Raw genomic sequence first — 21,520 nt, 5'->3', positions numbered from 1 at the left:
GTACTAAGAAAATAAAAAGTATCACTCCTCCTACAAGTGTGCCTACAATGCACTTAGCTCTACGAGTTGGGTTTCCAGCCTCCATGGTCTCAGAACAGTGTAGTTCCAACTCAGCAACAACACAAAGTCTCTTTCTTGGCTTTTGAAAGTTCTCGAACCACACCTGGAAGCAGAAATCCACTTGTAGTCTTTAGTTTTTATTTACATCAACATCAGACAACCCTAACCCTTCTCCGTCCTCTGTGGAAAGGCCCTAAATTTCTTCTTCTTCCACTCGGCTCTAGGTTAGTGCAGCAGCTATTTACAAAAGTCTTTAATAATCGATGATCACACTTGCTCCAACTGCACTTAGCACGTATTCCAAAAGTTCCATGCGAAGCACAATCGATTCGTGAGATGGTATTTCTGGGCCAAATGTAGGAAAAATCAGTCTATTCTGGATTAAATCACGTATCTTGCTTAGATAAGGTGGATTAGGAACGGTGAGTGTCAGTATTCCTTCGATCTCAAGTCCTGGTACCAACAACACCACATCCAACTTAACATTTGGGTTTGTACTAGTCACTGTCACAGCCCTCACCCTCCCTGATCTCAGTACACCGGGCATCTGTCATAGGGTAGGTCCACTCAGGAGTGGCGTATCTTCGACAAGGTACTCTCACCCTCCTTGATCTTCTTGGGCCTCCTTGCTCTATTTCCTATTCACCTTCCTCTTGGTCAGAATCTTCAGAAACAGGGGCAAGATCTCTTTCAGAATCCAGTCTTAGATTCAACCGCTTCCGCCTCTCAGGCCAACGTGTCTCTGCGCTTTTCAATCTCCTGCTTCTCGTTCGCACACCCTGCTCATCACTACTTTCAGTTTGTTCTGTGTTCGAATCACCTTCCCAGCAACTTCCCCATTCAGTGGTAGACTCAGAGTCGCTGTCGTCTTGATTTCCTTCAGCTCGATCGGATGAGCTACCAGCTTCTTCAGACACCCCCACTGCTTGACTTGTCCCCTCTAGTGGATCTTCCTCCACAGCTGGATTTTCATCTACGAGAGGAGCTGTTTCTTCTAGGGGCGCTGGAACTCATCGGGTGTGAGAAGCATGGATCCAGTTCGGGAATCCTCCACAGTTCACAGCAGTGTTCGTCACCAGGATAACCTGAAATGGACCTCGCCAGCGCACATCCAGGCAGCTTTTCCTCACGTGCTTCCGCACCAGGACCCAGTCACCTGGACACAGGTCGTGACAAAGGTCTCTAGAAGCCGGGATTTCAGCAGTCTGCACCTGAAGAGACACAGAATGGATGACATCAGAAACTCCCTTGCAGTAGTCAAGAATCAAATCATCTATGATATTCAGCAAGGCTGTCGAAGGAACATAGCCCTCCCCATCAATATCTTGTGAGGTGAGAGACCTGTTCTCCTGTCTGGTGTACTGCGCATGCTCATTAGCACCAACGGCAAAGCATCTGGCCATTTCAGGGACGTAGATGAGCACACTGTCGCCATTCGGGTCTTGAGTGTTCCATTTACCTGCTCCACTATGCCAGAAGCCTCTAGTCGATAGCTACAATGCAGTCTCTGGTCAATGTTCAGTGCAGAGCAGAGCATATTCATGATCTCGCTATTAAAATGCATCCCTCTGTCTGATTCCAAAGAGGTCGGAACCCCGAAACGTGGCACTAGCTCCCTCAACAATAACTTTGCTACTGTGAGTGTATCGCACCTGCGTGTAGGGTATGCCTCAACCCTCCTGGAAAACACACACACGATCACCAAGACATACCTAAGGCGATTACACCTCGGCATCTCAATGAAGTCCAGTTGCATCCTATTAAAGGGTCCGCCGGACCTCCCAATATGACTCAGGATGACTGGTGTTCTTTTCCCAACGTTCATTTGTTGACATGTAACACACCTCTGACATTCCGCTTCCGCTCTAAATTTTGGGTTATACCACGTTTGTCTGAACACTCGCATCATCGCATCTCTTCCCAGATGTGCAGGACCATGTATCTGTTGTGCCATCGGACTCACCAGCTCATTCGGCAACACAGCTCTCCCATCAGCCGAAACCCACAAATCCAACTCTCCTTTGACACAACCAGCTGTCTCCCACACCTTTTTCTCATAGTCCGACGCCTGCTCTTGCATGCACCTCATCTCATCCCAAGTATCAGCCACTTCCAGTATCATGTTTAACTCGGTCCTTCCCTGCGTCTCTTCAACAGTTTGTTCAGTAAACGAGTATTCTTGCTCGGCACAGTAACGTGCAGCTTCATCAGCATAACGATTTCCCAGGGACACAAAGTCCTTGTGCAGTGCATTTCACAACGGCTATCTATGCTGGACCCTGCAAAGCTTCCAGCAGTAATCTGACAAATTCTCCATTCCGGATAGCGGAACCTGATGATGTCATGTAACCCCTTTGAGACCATAACTGCCCAAAGTCATGAACCACACCGAACCCATATTGACTGTCAGTGTATATGGTAATCCGAATCTTGTTGGCTGCCAAGCAGGCACGTGTCAACGCAATTATCTCAGCCACCTGAGCGGAGTGTACTCCTTCCAGGCAAGCCACTTCCACATTTCCAGAAATCGTACCAACAGCAAAAGCTGCTCTCAACTGACCAGTATTGTCTCTTACACATGAACCATCAACAAAGAAAATTTCATCGGGGTCTACCAATGGTTCATCGACAATATCCGGTCTGGGTTTGGTACATAATTCAGTCACATCAAGGCAATCATGGTCTTCACAATCATCGTCCAAAGCATTTGGTAATGGCATCAAGGTAGCAGGATTCAAGACCGAGCACCTCTTAAGGGTCACATTCTCCGCAGCAAGTATAACCTGCTCGTAGCGTGTGAGCCTATTATTTGTCAAGTGCTGTGTCTTGGTCCTGGTCATCAACAATTCTACTGAGTGAGGAACATGTACCATCAGTGGATGACCCATCACAATGCTTTCACACCTTTCAATGCTGACACCTGTTGCGGCAGCGGATTTGAGACATCCGGGCAACGCTGAGGCTACTGGGTCTAAGGTAGCCGAGAAATAAGCAACTGGTCTACGGACACCTCCATGATCTTGTGCTAAACTGCCAAAGCACATCCCTCTCGCTCACAACAGAACAATGAAAATGATTTGGTGTAATCAGGCATTCCCAGAGCCGGAGCGCGACACAAGTCCTCTCGCAGCTCAAGAAAAGCCATCATACAGTCTTTGTCCCATGGTACCGGATCACTTACATCCTTGTGCGTCAGTTTCTGCAATGGCTTCGCCTTCAGGGAAAAGTTGGCAATCCACTGGCGTCAGTAGCCAACCATCCCCAAGAACATCCTAACCTCTCTCTGGGTCGAAGGCACCATCATTTTCATGATCGCTTCAATCCTGTCAGGCGACACTTTCCTCTTTCCCTTCTCTATCCTGTGACCCAGATACTGTACTTCAGGCAAACAGTACTGTAACTTTCTGGGGGACACCTTGTGTCCATTTTCTGCTAAATGGTTCAACAAGGCAATGGTGTCAATCCTACAAGCATCTTCTGTCTCTGACGCAACAAGGAGATCGTCTATGTACTGCACAAGAACGGAGTTCTGCGGCAGTACTAGATTCTCAAGATTCTTTTTAAGCAGCTGATTGAAGATTGATGGGCTCTCTGTATACCCCTGAGGGATACAACACCACGTTAATACACAATTTTCCAGCTTAAACGCAAAAAGATATTGGCTCTCCTTGTGCAATGGAAACGAGAAGAAAGCCTGACAAAGGTCAATCACAGTAAACCACTCAGCTTGGAACGGTATCTGAAACAGTATCACTGATGGATTTGGTACCACTGGACAGCATGGAACAACTATGTTGTTCACTTTTCGTAGATCCTGCACAATCCTGAACTTCCCGCTATGTTTCTGCAAACCCATGATCGGGGAGTTGCACGGACTGATCATGACTTCCTTCAGAATTCCCTGTTTTATCATGGATTCGATTACAGGTTTTATCCCTGCAATCGTTTCCGGAGTCAGATTGTATTGGGGTGTTCTTGGGAACTCAGCATTCGGTTTCACTTGAATCTTAACTGGCTCTACTCCTTTGATCAGACCGATCTCTTCTCCTGTAAAGTCCCACACTTCCTGTGAGATTGTGTCCCTCAAATCCCAAGGGAGTTCCTCCACAGTCAAAGCTGGATACAGTTCTATGCACACATGCGCATTTGCAACCTTAAAGGCAGCATCAGCATCGTTTGTCTGCAACTCCACTCCCTTAGGGGTACAGTAGATAGTACAATTGAGTTTGCACAGGAGATCTCTCCCTAACAGACACACAGGACTGGAATCACACACTACAAATTGGTGTTTGTCTCTGAAACTTCCTATCTTCACGGGGACTGGCTCAGTCAGTGGATTCGTCATTCTCCCGTTTGCAATGCCTACAACTTGGATAGTCTGTCCTGAAAGGGGTAGGTTGTGGACTACTGCAGATCGTACAGTAGAACGGGTAGCACCTGTATCAACCAGAAAGGTGGTGGGATGGCCATCCACATCGGCCTCTACGAATGGTCCTCTCTGATCTACCTCCAGAACTGCCCGAGGGTACAATCCTCCCCCCCACTCAGGCGTCTTCCTGTCACTGGGTCAAAGTAATAACACTTGTCCCCTTCGACCATGAAAGGCATCTGCTTGTAAACCTTGTTCCCTGCCGAAATCTTCAGTGGCTGGGGAACCGGGACTTTAGGAGCTGAAGTCCCCCCTTTAGCCGTCTTAACTTTCGCTATTGCTACCTTCTGCACTGTAGGGGCCTGAACCTCCTCCTCTTCCTCTTCTTGTCCTTGATTTTCTGGGTTATGGGGACACTCGCGTCTCAAATGTCCGATCTCGTGACATTGATGACACTTAGTCGTCTTCTTTAGAGTCGCCAGATCTATCCTTGGTCTCGTACCGTCCTCATTGTCCTTTTTCTGACCACCTGATTTTCTCGCTAATATTCCACCCCCTGACTGACCCTGTCCTCCCGATTGCATTTGAACTAGCATCAGCTTATCTTTAAGTTTCTTGGACTTAGAGTCTATCTCGTCACTGCAGTACCTGGCGTACCTTAAGATCTCACCTAGGGGCTTGTTCCGCCAACAAATCAAGTGTTGTTGTATCATGAGACAAATATCGGGCCTTAGTCCTAGAACAAACTTAGACACAAACTGTCCCATGTCCTTTGGATCCATCACATCCAAACCGCTGTACTGCTTAAATATCTGCAATAATCGCTCATAGTACTCATGAACTGTCTCCTTTGGTTCCTGCCTAGTTCGATCTATCTTCACCCAGTCGATGTCCTGTGGTGGTACCTTAGTTTTCAACCACGTGATCACTTGCTCATACTTTACCATCACCCTGGGTGAGGGTCCATTTGTGGCGGGGTCTCGATCAGGCTCCATTGTGGGCCACTCAACACTGACCTTACATGCTATCCACAGGTCTCCTGGAACCACAATGTCAAACAGAGTATTCAGATCAATCCACAATACCTTCGAGATCTTAACGAACCTCTCTACCTGTTTGTACCATTCCACCGGGCTCTCACGCAACTTCGGAAATGAGTTTGTAAAGGCAGCCAAATCTCCCCTACTCCAGGGTACGTGCACATATCCCCCGTGAGCTACCTCCCGCAAGGGGTACGCCTCCACATGCATCTACCCTCCTCCCAGGGATGCCTCAACAGCGCTTCGCCTAACACTCTTTTTCTTTGACCACCTGTCCTCCCACTTGTCCAATTGGACCCATGTTCTGAGTCCCACAATCAGTTCCCTGATGTGGGTTTTTAATCCGATCACCCTCTTTTCCTCTAGATCTTGGTCCGAGTACTGCAATCTATGGCCACCCTGTAATGCTTTCGTCCTCGTCAAATCCACAGCATACTTGTTCGCCAATTCAAACAATTTCTCATGAGCTGTCCTAGCCCTTCGAGTAACATCTTTCGCCACAAATAACAGTTCATCTGGTTCGTAAAGTTCGATCCTTTCTAGTGGTAATGTGCCTTCCACTATTTCCTCCACTTCCAATTTGAGTCTAAGCACATCAATCCTCCTTGCCTTTATTGCCGCCCTCAATGTACCCTGACTCGATGTTCCATTAGAGTCCCCTCTGCCACAGTCCTGACTCGCTCGTCTCTCTTCTTCAGGTGTGTTATGGGGAACCCTTCGGTTTTCCCAACCTTCGCGGTCCCACTCCGACCTGTTGTCGCTAGGTGCGTGGTTGGACACTCCCCTACTTTCCACACTCCCGCGATCCCATCCCTGCCTGCTTCCGCTAGGCGTGCAGTGAGACACCCCCCTGTTTTCCTGACTTCTATGATCAAAATCATCCATCGACATGCCGCTATTGGGTATCGACAACCGTCTCCCAAGTTCGCAAATCTGGCCTTAATTCCCTAAGCGACCTTGGCCGTGGTCCTCTCAGATCCATCGGTCCTCTCAAACCCCCCTGCTCTCTAGATGAGTCTGCCGATGCTGCCAAAGGGGTGCTCCTTTCTACAGGCCTTGGCAATTGGCTCCATTTGTCTGCCACATTACTCCTCCCTTCGCTGACACTTCTCTCCCTAACTGTCTGTGGCAGACCCTCGCCTTGTCTCTGTTCTGGATTGTACACTGATACTATGGGACCTATAGTACCCGGTTCTGGTCTGGCAATCTCTGAGAATCTACACCCTCTTCGTTTTGTACATTTTGTACTGTAAATCTTCCCACTACTCTTGCCTCTGGGGAAATTTGAGGTGTCCTTTCTCCCTCCCCCGAGCCGGACCTGTCCCCTAAGGGGCCCAAACCGCTCGCCTGTGGGACGCCACCGTCCACGCCAGAAGCGTCCCTGTCCATTTCTAGTGCTGGTCTTCCCTCTATCTCAAGATTATATGGAGGTGGTCTCTCCGACAACAGTCTCTCTATCAGGCTATCATCTGTCTCACTGTCCTCATCCTCGGTACTCTTTCTCTGTGCATCCCCTGCATAGACCAACAACGGGTACAACCTGTCTCCTTCGATGGTCTGTACTCTCCACCTCTTTGCCAGTGCATCCCACTGTGCATCCTGGACCGCCGTTCTGATCTTTTCACTCTTTCTTGTCTCCTATCTCTGTTCTTTTCATGGGCTGCCCTGATCCACGCATTCAATGCTTCAAACTGTGTTGGTCTGGGCAAAGGCCGCAAAGAAGCCATAGTCGCTTTTAACTGATACAGCACTTCCAATTTAAACGTTCCGTATCTAGGAAAGGTCAATTCCTCGCTTCCGTCAGTCATCTTACACCAGTTCTCAAGCCACAATATGGTATGCAACCCAACATTCGTAGCCATGTAATGGGCTGGAGCATCCTCGGGTGGAGCCTCTTCCCCACCCCAAGGTTCTAACTTCTTTTCACCTTTGAAACAATTCCACAACACTTTTAAACATTTCATGATGAAAACCACAACGTTTCTTTGTTTACAGCGCTCTTTTACTTCTCGATGACAATCCACCAATCCCAGCGCGGCTTCACGCTAACCGTCCTATCCCAGCGCGGCTTCACACTAACCGCCCTATCCCAGCGCGGCTCTTTCTGACGTCTCTCGCCTCCGCTTCGCAGCAGTTCCCCTCCTCTCTCAGCTCGTATCCCGGTCACGCATGCGTCCCAATTATACACTTGAAATGATCACTTCCGACCAAGCAACCACTTCCTTGACTGTACGTCCACAGTCTGACTGTAATTGTCACCGAACTGGCAAATGTCTGTCCACGAAACGACCGGACCATCGCCTCAACTGATAGGTTACAAACACACGGCAACTTCCGACCAGCGTCCGTTACCCACACACACACACATACGTTCCCCCTATCTCGGTCCTGCGGGCGATCCATGGTACCTCATGACCCCCTTACAATGGTCGACAATTACTATGAGTGTTCGATACACCCGAACCACTTAAACTCTCCTTGAGCCTAAGATTTTCACCGGTTGCGCGTGCTCACAACCTGATCTCCTTTCACACTACAGGCATTCAACTCCGCAAGACAATACAACACAACACAACAATTCAACGTAACCGCAATCTAGCAACGCATCACCCTTTTCATACTCACTCTCTTACGACCTTCTGCTTTCCGCCGCACCGTCACTATCCGTCAGTTTCCATGGAACGCCATCCTCCGTCCGCGGTTCTCTGGACACTCATCCTAGATCTCTATGGGCCTTGGGGAAATCCTAATCTTGTCTAGATTACCCTCACTCTAGAAGGAAACCATCCTACTCTGCTAGCCACTGGAAGGGCGGGATTTTACTTCTAGAGTCAGCTTACCATACTCCAGAATCCCAAACACAGGTCAACTAGACCTTATTACCTGTCATAGAGCGAATTGGGAAATCTATTTGAACAATGGTTAATCAATTTCAATCAATCCCCTTGAATCCCCAAAGAACCACTGATTAGGAACTAAGTTCAAAGATTTATTATAAAGCCAAAAACAACTGAATGTATAAACATCTCAGCAAAAGGTTCAAAAGATAAACATGAACTAATACAAACATAATTCTACGGAAAAATCTCGGACGACTCAGAAATAATACAAGAATAAGTTCAAGAATCATCAGGCTAACAAGAATTGCTATAACCTGAGTTTTAGTAAGCATTTATAAAAGGAATAAAATCCAGGTTAGTCTGTCCCTACACTACTCTAGATGACATCCCTACTTAACAATGTCCCATTCAGAAAAAGGTGTCAGCAGTGGTGACTCTTAAAGAGTTCACTCACTTTCCTCCAAGCTCAATCTTCAGGCTACTCAGTCATAGCTTACTCTCTGCCTGACCAACCTCTCTCTCTGACTCCTCAGCCCATCTGCTCTACCTCCACCCTCGGAGTGCTGTCCCTAATACAAAACCCCACAATACGAACGACACGCCTTCAGGTACGCCCCTCTAGAAGGTGTTGGTTTCCAGAATTTTCCACTATGGCACCTCTCCATCCTTGTCCGTTAAAACGTCCTTGGGTCCCAGGCTCTTCTTCGCTTCACGTTGCTTTCTTGAATTCCTCTGTTACTCCTCCACGTCTGAGCCTAGCATCCTGACTCTCATACACAATGGGCCCTTCTACTACCTTATCTACTTGGTTCTGCACCTGCAAAGGAACGCATGTGAATCGGCTCACAAATTCTGAATGTTGCAAAGGACTTTAGCTGAGGCAGCTCTCTCCAAAAACATTTCTACTCATTTAATGCTGAAAGGCATTTTGAATCAGGCCTACACAATTTCCATGAAATGGGCCTCTGCACTTTTATGTGCACCAACAGGCTAACATAAACAATACATTTACGCTCTTTAACACCAATCTTTAATGCAAAATACAAATCTCTACCTAAGCCATTTAATCACATTTATCGTTACAACTGTGAGTTTAATAAGCATGATTAAAGGCAAAATGGTGAATTATTAAACACACTCTTATTAGTGAAATTCTCTACAGCAAACGGCATCTCTATTTTAAAACAGCATTATTGATTTTTAAAGCACATTACATTAGCCCTTAGTGTAACTCTAATACCAACTACATTAGTTCTTAACCCTACATTATATTTGAACACAATTAGTAAGTCCTCTATATATGTGGGCGCTGACTACTTGTGAATATGATGCACCCCTACAATTTTTAACTCGGTTTTGCGCTCTCTCAGGTTGGTGTAGGTATCGATGCATCAACAATAGCAACATGATACATAGTTAATCTGTAAAGGTTTAACAAACATAAGTTCATATGACATAGCATTGTTCACCAGATTCAACATGTAAAGGCGCTGTTTCAGGAAATATTTTCCAGTATAATCATCTCTAATAGGATTACACTAATAACAATGCACCAAACCTAATTATTACATATTTAGCATTTGTTCACAGGCCATAGTTGATACATTTTTAAAGCACTATCTCTGTAGTTTCACTATTAGTGCATATACATTGGCCTCTATGATATAACACAGTTGATCAGATACAGCAAGTGAAAAATATCTATTGATTTCCTCAGATTCTTTGAGGCCATGGCTACTGAATCAAGTGTGTGTATCCATCCGCACTCGTAGATGTTTAGCCTGGATTGGATGTCACCTCCTCTAGCATTGTGAATCATGTTTTCTAATATCCACCACTTCAGACTTCCGATAATGGGTCGGAAGTTTCGAAGTGTTCTATCAGTGGGGCCCCTGGTGTCTTACTTCTAATCCTGCTGCAGTGTTGTAGGATCCTCATTTTGGCCTTCTGTGTGGTTTGGCCTAAATAAATTTTGCCACATGGGCATTCAATTGTTATATCACCCAGTTGTATTGCAATTGGTGTGGTGTCTTAGTGTATATAGTAGGTTGTTATGCCTGAATTCCTTTCTCTCCACTCCAAAGCTACAAGCTTTACAGCGAACGCAATTTAAGTGACCCACCAGAGTGGGAAGATTTAATTGGGATCTGATGTCTTTACTATTGTTACTTTTCAGAAGAGAACTCACTACGAAGTCCCTTACATTTTTGCATATTTTGAAGGCAAACAATGGTTGTCAGGCATATCAATCTCGGTGTCAATGAGGTTCCAATATTTCGTAATCACTTTCTTAATGTCGTTACTCATGGTATTGAATGTGGTAACACAGACTAATCTATTGGCAGTGTTGTCCTTGGGGTTGACCTCGAGCAGGGTATCACGTGGGCAATACCATACTCTTTTTCTGGCCCTTTTGGGAAGACTCTTACGGTATCCTCTTTCCCTCAGTCAAGCAATGAATACATCAGTTTCCTGAAAAAAAATCTGCTCTATATGTGCAATTACGTCTAAACCTTAAAAGTTGGCCATATGGGAGAGTCGCGAAGATTCCTAGGGTGGTGGGAATTGCATCTCAAAAGTGTGTTTCCTTCTGTAAGCTTTCTGGTAAAAGTGGTATATATCTTAGAATCTTCTATGGTGAGTGATTGATCCAAAAAACTAATGGTCTATCGGTCAAACCCTATGGTGAGCATGATGTCAGAAGATCTATCGTTCAGCCAAGACGTGAAGTCAATAAGACGCAGCTCATCTCCGGTCCAAATCATTAAAACCTCATCAATGTAACATTCCCACATCGAGATGTTGTCTTGGAAAGGATTCTCCATATTGCAAAAGTGTTTGTCTTTATATTTATCCATAAATAAATTTGCCAGATTCTGCGCAAAGCCGGGCCTCATGGCTACTCCTTTACACTGAAAAAAATATATAATTTTGCACCATGAAGAAGTTCCTGCTCATGGCTATATTGGAAAGTTGTACTATAGCCAGTGGGGAGCCAACATGGGTTATCCCTTTTGTTAAGAACATAAAGGACCACCTCTAAAGCTTTGTACTGGGGAATGCTCGTATATAAGTAAGCCACATCAAGCGTGACTAAAAACTGTATACTACAGTTGAACAGTTGGTTCTCCACTAGTTGTATGACTTGCATGGTATCTCTGAGATATGAATTTGGGGGTCATTAATATGGCGGGCGGATCGCCACTGCCCGTATGGCGGTGGCAATCCGGCTGCCATTTTCCACCGCCCGCCTACCATTTCCCCTGCCATATTATGATGGCGGAGGGGACCCCGGCGGACAGAAAGACCTTCCGCCCATTTTCTGGTGGTCGGATATGCGGCTGGGCGGAAAAAGGATACAATATGGTGGCGGTGTCTGCAAGACACTGCCACCCATAATAGGATGCCCAGCGGTGCAGGGCTTTCTATGGTGGAGACTCCACCATGGAACGTCAGGCGGAGTTTACTTTTGGGGGTCTGTTGCACGACCCCAGGGGTTGGGGAGCTAGGGGGTGCACTCAGGGGTACCCATGGTACCCCCCCTCCATTTGCATGCACAAGGTTGCAGGTAGCGCACAGTGCCTGCCACGTTGTGCATGCAAATGCACAACATGCATATTGTGCATTGCGGCGGGTGCTGCTGACAGCACCACCCACCAAAATGCATTATATGCAGGATTCGACCTTCACCCTGGCGGTCGCATCCTAATTTGCAAGGCGGGACCGCTGCAACCCTGGCGGGCGGTTCCGTTTACCGTTACGGTGGCGGGCGGACTTTGCCTGCCCTCCATCAAAATGATCCTCTCAGTCTTTCCAAGAATGTGTCAATATATTTATTTAGTGGCTTCAAAATAGAACCACAACCAGAGACAATTGGTCTATCTCGTGGATGTTCAAGGTCCTTGTGAACTTCAAGAAGGGTATATATGGTTGGTATGCAAGGTTGTTTTTTTTTTAGGAAATTAAATTCCGGGTTAAGTTAGGAAACCTTTATCCAGTCCTTTCTTAGTAAGAGTGTGGATAAACGTTGCAATATTTTCTGGGACTGCATCTAAAGCATCTAAAGGTCAGGAGGGCCGTATGCGCCACCCCCCCTCCCTCCCCGGCCGTACCTTGCGTATCACTGTCTAAAATATTAACAATTGCTCTGGGTAACATTCGACCCATCATTTTTTAGGCCACTGGTCCACAATTGACAGGCACTCCTTTTCTGTGCTCTGGACGGGCATACTGTTTTGGAGTTTAGTTAAATATGACTTGATTTGAATTCGGCAAAGAGGAAGTCAAGCAGTGTAATCGAACTTGGAGCACCTTACAAACAATGGGGCGCGCCATGTTTGGGGTCCTTAGAGGTGGCTGAATGTTTACTGCTTTACAATATTTGTAGGTGAAAGACAGAGGTTAGGGTCTTCAACAGTGAATAGTGAAATTCTTTCCTGTTCACCTAATGGCAATAAATTACTTATTAATCAAGTGTCAAGTACCTTAGTTACAATATTGGAGATATTATTTATATTTTTACAAACTGGAATCAGGTAGGCAGAAGGCTCATGAATTAACTTCTCAGCATCGGAAATGCCTATTGGCACACCTCAATTGTCACAGCTATGGTGTTTGGGATTGAAGCAAAGTCCTGGGCACATATTCATGGGGTAATGTAATTGGTTTGTAAAGTCTTGCAATCTGAGAGAATAACCTGTGAGGTCGATACAGGTATATTTCTTAGGTTTCTTGTATTCCTTATTGAAAACACACAACCAGCCAAGACATGTTTTGTCACAAAGGGAACGTTTCCCGTGACTTCTTCAGGGCTGCAATGGAAGATGTGGTCTGTAATGTCGCTCTGCTGGTGATAATTCTGACCCGGCTGGTCTGAAGCAAACGCAATGAAAAGCGTGATAAAATGTAAAAATGTAGGGGGATATGCCTGAGTACAGGTGATCCCCAGGAGTCCAGTGCCTGTGGGCGCGGTAGAGGTAGGGTAAGCCACTCTAACTGTCGACCAGCAACGTGTGTGCTACAAGCAGTCTCAACACTGGTCCCGCCTCACAAACTTGGGGCAGATCCCCCAACACATTATATTTTATGTAATCCTCAGGGAAGTGGCGGTCCCCGGGGCAGTGGGGGAGGCCCTATGGCCACCCCAGCATTACTTAAAATAAAAAAATGTGTGCCCCGGGGAGGTGGCAGTCCCCAGGGCAGGAGGCATCCACAAGGTGCCCCACAAAATTTTATATTAGCCCCAGGCAGGTGGCAGTCCCCGAGACAAGGGGGTCCACGAGGATAATACTCTAAAGCATGGGCAAGAGCCTGCATTCGCTTTAAAAAAAATGTTGCAAGAAATTCATTGATCCACCAGCGAGTCCATGGTAAAATTAAAAATGCTTTTTACCCCGTGCTAGGTCCCTGAGGGATGCCCTCCCCCCCCCCCAACCATATCTGAGTGATCAGGGTTTTCCTACCCTGACCCCTTCTCTTTATTTGTAACTTTTCTTCTGGAACTCTGCTTCAAGCCGAATCCCAAGATGGGTTCCATCAGTTGCTGGTTGAAATGTTGGTAGCCAATCAAATTGTGGTAGGATCTTCGAGTGCACTGCAAGGACTCTTGTCCCCAAATGTTTATACTTTTTTAAAATTAGATATTGAAAAACTACTGAACGGATTGACACCAAATAACAAACAGCACGCTTTTTGGACCATCATCTAGCTTCCTGCCAAATTTGGCGTAATTTCGTTGAGCAGTTTGGCGTGTTGTCATGTTCAAGAAATGAAAAATCCCCATGTAGACTTTACATAGGGAAAACACATTTTTAGACCCTCCTTTTGTTCTCGACCCCCACTTGACGGATCACCTCGAAACTTTCAACACAGCAGCTGAATGAAAAAGGGGAAGTTTAGGGAACATTTCATGGAGATTCGTCAAGCAGCACCAAAGTTATATGCAAAACAAAAAAATGTTTTCCTATGGAAACTTTGGGCCTTATTTATGAAGGACTTGCGCCGCCGGTGCGTCACTTTTAACATGGGAAAAAGTGACGCATCGGCGGCGCAAGTCCTTCATAAATAAGGCCCTTTGGTCCTAAATATAACTACCTACTATTGCCAGTAGGTAATATATATATATGTGTGTGTGTGTGTGTGTGTGTGTGTGCGTGTGGTTTAGTAGACTGCATAGACCGCTGTCATCAGCTGCTTCGTGGTTTTATTTGAGCAACTATTGATTTTGATTAAGTTGTTTCTCTGGGATGGATTTAGTCCAATAGATATTAAATGGTTTATTTGACATGAACAGGGGGTTTTGACATTTTATTCAGACATACAACAATGCACTTTTAAATGAACAGCGGTGTGAACTTACTGAACTTACAGAACCGAGAGGGATCAATATGGCTTATTATGGTCCAAAACGGGAGTATACTATTTCAACTTGAAAACAAAAATATGCCTCAATTGTTAAAGACTGCTCGCATGACGTTGATAGCTGATGACCACAAGCATTTGTATTATTGTTTCAATTGCCAGCCACATTGAAATGTAGTGCTCGTCGGTATGCTATAATTGTATGCATTATATGAATGTTGCTTATGTAGACCAGAATACCATCTTAGTTCAATTTGCTAATGTAGGGCAAAATATCAATGCACATTAAATAATGAATGAAGGTATTTGTTAATGTCTATCAGCGCACATTGCTTACATTGTTTCGTAACCTGCTAAATTAATTAGGTATTCACCATGAAATATTGTAATGTCCTAAATACTAAGAACATTTCTATAATGTTACATGCATTATCGAATTACCCAGAGCACTCAACAATTGTTTGGTGATATTGTGCTGCTTATATACAAACAAAGCAGTATTTTGTCTATGTTTGTTATTAAAAGGATATATATATATATTACGCACAAGATGGCGCTCGTCAGGTAACAAAGGCTGCACAGCCAAAACGCGTCCTGTCCGGTAAGGCATGATGTAATAAACAGATGCAGATTCTTTCCCGCCCCTGAGTGCTGCTACTTTCATTAGAGTGGAAGATTGTTGTGGTATATATATATATATATATATATATATTTCAACAAGGTTTCCCGGGTTTACCGGGAGCGTGGAGTCGCAGAAAGGAACGGACTGTCAGTCGCTTAGTTCTTTTCAAAGATGTTTATTTTTGCTTATAGATCCATGGGGGGGTTCAAACAAAAAACAACCGACGCGTTTCGGCAGCGTCCGCTGCCTTGGTCACGGTCAGTTTAGTGCTGGACACTCACAGTTTTAAAAGGGAACAACGTATTTACCGAAACACACCTTCTTTTTGGTTAAGCCCACCCCCTTGTGCTAAGCATTTTGGGACTTGTAGTTTAGGGCCATTCCAATGGCTTCTTACTTTAGAGCCAAGGTTTCTTTTTAAAAAAAACAGAATTAAGGGGAGTTTGACGTTGTGCCCATATATGATACAGTTCATTTGTCAAGAATTAAGTTGCGAAACATGGCAATCTATTCACATTCATCATTCCTGATAACATATAGTGCAATGCAATAAAATGTAATTAGTGTTCAAAATCGGGATACTGCCCTCCAGTGGGCTGTTCATGAATTGCCCATTGTGTCTCTATGTCTAAATACAGCCCTCCAGTGGGCAAACTTTTGGGAATCAAGACAAATTAATCTATTAGGACTGTGAGTTATTTACAAGGGTGAAAAAATGTGAGGTAGTGGTAAGTGTGGGGACAAAAAATGTGTTTAAGTGAATCATGGTAGCGGGATGTCATTGTGTGAAAGGTTCAAGGTTCATAGTTATTAGATTTCTTTCGTAGGTATTTACAAATGTATGTACAGTTCCTCTGACTGGTTTAGCCCAAAAGGTGTCATTGTCCTGAAGCTCAAAATGTGTTTGGATTCTTTCTGTCGAAGGGATTTCTCATGGTGGCCGCCCCTTACTGACAAATTCATGGTTTCAATGCCCCAAAAGCGAAGCTGTTTCCAATCGCCATTGTGACTCAGTTCCATGTGCTTTGCAATTGCGTTGGCTCTGTCCTTGTGGACAGTAGCCCGAACGAGTTCCAATATCCGTTTCTTGAGCTCACAGATTGTACTTCCTATGTACCTTAATTTGCAAGGACACTCAATCATATACACAGTGTATTTACTATTGCAAGTGATGCATTCTTGGATTTTCCAGCTTTTGTTGTTTGGCATTGTTATTGTTGTGGTTGGTTTTGCAATTTCGCAGACCTTGCAATTATAACATTTTATAAAACCTTTGGTTTGTAGCCACGGTTTCCCTTTCCTGTTCGGTTGAAAGTGACTATGAATCAGCTGGTCCTGAAGATTTCTGGCGCGTCTGTATGTTAGGATGGGATGGTTTCCCATTCTTTGGCCTACCACTGGGTCCAATTGTAGGAGTTTCCAATTTCTTTTGAGTATTTGATTTACCTGCTTTGCTTCACTGCTGTAATCTGTAATGAATCTAATTGGTTCTTCCTCAGTTGTTGTTTGGGGTTCTTTTGGTGTTAGGCAATCATCTCTTTTTGTTTGGTTCGCCCTTTCCCAGCACTTCCATGTGATTTGTGAGTTGTACTGTCTTTTATGGAAGCGTTGCATGGCATTTTTGCTCTGCTTTTGCCACTCTTGTTCCTCGCTGCATATTCTTCTCAGGCGTAAGAATTCCCCATATGGGATACTGGATATGAGTGATTTTTGATGAAAGCTTGTTGCCTCCAAAGTTGCATTTGTTGCAGTATTTTTACGATGAAGGGTGGTTTCTAAACTACAAGTCCCAAAATGCTTAGCACAAGGGGGTGGGCTTAACCAAAAAGAAGGTGTGTTTCGGTAAATACGTTGTTCCCTTTTAAAACTGTGAGTGTCCAGCACTAAACTGACCGTGACCAAGGCAGCGGACGCTGCCGAAACGCGTCGGTTGTTTTTTGTTTGAACCCCCCCATGGATCTATAAGCAAAAATAAACATCTTTGAAAAGAACTAAGCGACTGACAGTCCGTTCCTTTCTGCGACTCCACGCTCCCGGTAAACCCGGGAAACCTTGTTGAAATTGACAGCGGCTGGCTCTGCCGCAGGAGAAACGCGATCAGGAAAAGCAGCGCCTTACGAGGCAAAAGCGAGCCAAGCGGAGGACATATATATATATATATATATATATATATATATATGTATATTTGCGCACTCGCCATCACTCATGACGTCTTCTATGATATCACTTATATATCACACCAGTATTTGCAATGCAATTATTGATGAGAAAATTGTTCATGGCTGGGGAAGAGTTATAGTTATCCTAGTGCAAGAGTTATAGTTACCAGAGCTATAATTGGTGAATTTCAGTGGTCTTGAGCATCTAAAACACTCCGTTGTCACTGGAATTCTCACCTAACTATAATGTTACTTCAGCCTTTGGTTTTTTTTTAGTGAACACATATAACAATGTACACTTATTGCTCAGCTCCATTCTCCCACATACATTAAAATAGTGATTTAATGATGACATTTTCTATTCTCCACATTTCAAAGCAGAGTGTAAAATGTTACAGGAACAGATGTCCATCCCATACTTCTTTTACCAAATAGAAGATGTACCTATTTTACATAGATATGCCAATTACGTTTGAACATCAAAGATCGCAGTAAACAAATTTGCATTTCATTGAATGGGGCAGACTTTAGCCGAATGTTCAGTTATCATAATTAGCTGCTTCAAAAAAATTCAACATGAAAACCCGAGCAATTATTTGATTAAAGCTGCAGCATGGAACTTCTGCTCTGGGGCCCACGATGGAACTTGATAGTCTTAATTAACCAGTAGAAAAAGCAATTTAACATTTCCAGAATTAATTCAAAAAGAAAAAGAACAACATTTCTGTATTTGATATGGTTTTGGTTTATGAAGCAGAACATCACTTTATCTTAAAAATAAATAAACTGGTGAATATTGGACAGCAAAGGCCTACATCCGAGCCGAAGCAACAGGCTTGGCAGCTAACAGAAGCAAGAGGCCGAGAGAGTGTCCCTCGCGGCCCGCACCCCACCCCAGGTGGTGATCCATGTTCGCCGGGGGCGCAACCCCACTCTCCTCTCCTCCGTCATCGACTCAGCCTTGATCCAGAACTCCGTCAATGGGTATGGCGAGCTCGGGCTGGTGGCTCAGCTCCTCCGGGGCTGCCAGTCCGGGCCACTGCTGTTTTAGTCAGAGGGCCAATGACCTGGCCCTCATTCCCGTAGACTCAGTGAATACTGAAACCCGCCCTCAGCACTGTGGAGTCTTACTTCGAATTCGGTGCACACCCTACCCAGGCACTCCTCACCAGCGCCTCGACATGCACTCTGCGCATCCAAGACTCGCCTCTGCTCTGATGCTCACGATGACCCGGCGCTCTTCACCAACGCCTCAGCTTGCACCTCAACATGCACCCTGCACATCCGAGTCTCACCTCTTCTCCTGGTGCACACGATGACCAGGTGCTCCTCACCAACGCCCTGGCTGCACCACGACAGGCACCTTCCGCGTCCGGGACTCCCTTCTTCACTCGTGCACACAATGACCAGGCGCTCCTGACCAATGCCCTGGATGCACCCCGACATGCACTTTGTGCGTCCGAGTCTCATCTCGTCTCCTCGTGCACACAACGACCAGGCACTCCTCACCAACGCTTTAGCCTGCATCACGACACGCACCCTGCGTGTCCGAGACTCAGCTTACTCCTGCGTGTCTACTATCACAAAGCACAACTTCTGAGGGTCTCAAGCTGCAAAAGCATGTGCACATCGCGTTGCTTGAGACTTCTCTAGAAACTTTTATGTTCCTGTGTTTCCAAACAGGGAACCAGCTCACCTCGGGCCCTTGGAGTAACGAGACACAGCACAAAGCACAGTCTTCTTCAAGGAGGGCGACCCAGCGCCTCCAAGCACACTCCCAACAGCCTCTCCCTTGGTTAGAACAGCAAACTGCAGACCAGCCCCAGATCACGAAGCAAGGATTGGTCTTTCCACAGTAGTCTCTTCAGTTGCTCCTTCTTTAGCAGTGGTTCTCCTTGACCACAGAGTGGGTCCAAGCCTTTTAAGTCTCAATCCATTTCTGTTTCATTCCAATGTTCAGGGGTTTCAGCTCTCATAGTTATACTCCTTAATGTCTTTGAAGTTCGTTTGTGCTCAGGGGTCCCTGACCCCTCCCAAAATCAGTTCTGGATGTCCCCCTCCCGGTGTCACCTTTCTCCCTTTGATACTAGGGGTCTGGATCCTTAAACACTCAGCAGGAGATGGGGCACTTGGTTCATAGCACCAGCCTAGGCCTTTTCACCTCCCGGGTTTCTCCTCCCCCTACTCTCCAGATGCAGAGCAGCCTGGTGCAATCTCAACCCCTCCCTGGGTCAAGACCTCTCCCAGCTCCTCTCACCTCTCAGATCCAGACAGTCAATGCACATTTCAGTGATACACAGAAATGCCTAAAGCACAAAACTCTGCCACTTTCTCAAAGAGTGATTTCTGAACACACAGTTTCAAAACCACCTTCACAGAAAGATGTGTTATGACACTGTGAGTTCATACATACTAAACTTCACCTGTCCATTATAAACTTACAGGAAACTAGGCTAACAAACACAACACCCAGCCTCCCCCATTCTGTCCTGTGGGCAGGATGGCCTTTCAGCAGTGAAAAACAAAATGCAGTGTTTTTCACTGTCAGTACATAACACACCTTAGTATATGTCCTGTCTTTTACTTACACTGCACCCTGCCCAGGGGTTACCTGGGACCTACCACAGGTGTGCCAAATGTGTATGCAAAAGGGAAAGTCAGGCCTGACAAGTGGTTGCACTTGTCAGGACAACATGCTAACTTAGCAAACTGCGCACAGACCCTACACTGCATGCCTGAGTTCCCTTCTCCGCGTGCCTTTGCATTACTAGCCCTGGCACACACAGTGCACATCACTAGGGACTTTACTAGTAAAGCAAACATACCAATCATGGCCAACTAATTACCATTACGCTTGACATAGGGAACCCTTCTACTTTGATACAGATCAGCCGTGGCAAAGTACCTGAAGCATCTAAATTGGCAACTCTGTGTCAGGAAAACTGTCTAGGCGAAAACAAACCAATTAGGGAACTTTAGCCAAAAAAGCCAATTCCTACATATGTGTATCTGGCTGTCTAGTTAGAATTGTCTAAGCCCTTGTAGGACAGAGGGTAAAAGTGAATGATTAACAGTGAGAGCTAAAGTGAGAGTTAGAGCTCTCCAGTGTCTCATTATGAATCGATGACACCACATATCCAGTCTGTATCTTTATGCTCTAGTCAGTGAAAAAGAAGTGGGACCTTTATAAGGCGGTTTCAGTCGACTCTTCACATGGTTTTCACTGTGTGAGGAAAACAGCATGAACAACTGTACTATATGCTGAGTAGAGGTAAATAATTAAATGGTTGACATGTTTGCCTTCATCCAGCATGGTGAAGCATTTATCTCTGATGTTCCTAAAGATAGCTTCAATTAATCTCTTAGCTCTAAAGCCAAACTGTTGACTGAGGAGGAGGTTTTGTTTCAAGTGTTCCAGCTGCTTTGTATATTTTCACTTTACTGTGAGTCAATGAAAGGTAGATATAGGTAAGCAGTTCACCTAGATTAGGTGAGTCTCCAAAGGGTGTGCAGTGAATGCTTTTTCACTGAAATGGGAGCAGAACTCAGTAAATTGATCTATTTTATGATAATGCCTTATACTGATGGAATGGAATCTTGAGGTCAAGAACAGTAGCAGAAATGGAGTGTTTGTACTGATGTTGGGTTTGGATAGTCATTATAAATGTTAAAGATTTCCCTGTTCGAAAATTTGAAATTAATGGGCAAGGTTTTCTGACTTCCTTCTCACAAGCCTTCATCACTCAACCAAAAATGATTTATCTCTATTGAACTCGTTGGTATCACTCTACCAACAATGGTTCACCCTAACTGACTTCAGTAGGATTAAACTCAAATTTCAGCAAAGCCTTCCCGTATTAGTTCACTTCCATTGACTTCACTGGCACCACAGTGATGCATCCCACTCCCTATAATGCCCCACATCAATTGACTTCAACAACATAGGAATAATAATAATACCTCAACACATTTCACCACCACTGTCTTCAATGGCACCACATTCTCAAAAATGTTCATCACTTTTAAATGGTGCTTCATCACCGCTGACTTCATTGGTATTACCTTTCAAA

The sequence above is a fragment of the Lissotriton vulgaris genome, chromosome 3_1, assembly GCF_964263255.1.
Source record: "Lissotriton vulgaris chromosome 3_1, aLisVul1.2, whole genome shotgun sequence".
Classification (NCBI taxonomy): domain Eukaryota; kingdom Metazoa; phylum Chordata; class Amphibia; order Caudata; family Salamandridae; genus Lissotriton; species Lissotriton vulgaris.
Note: the sequence above shows the minus strand (reverse complement) of the source record.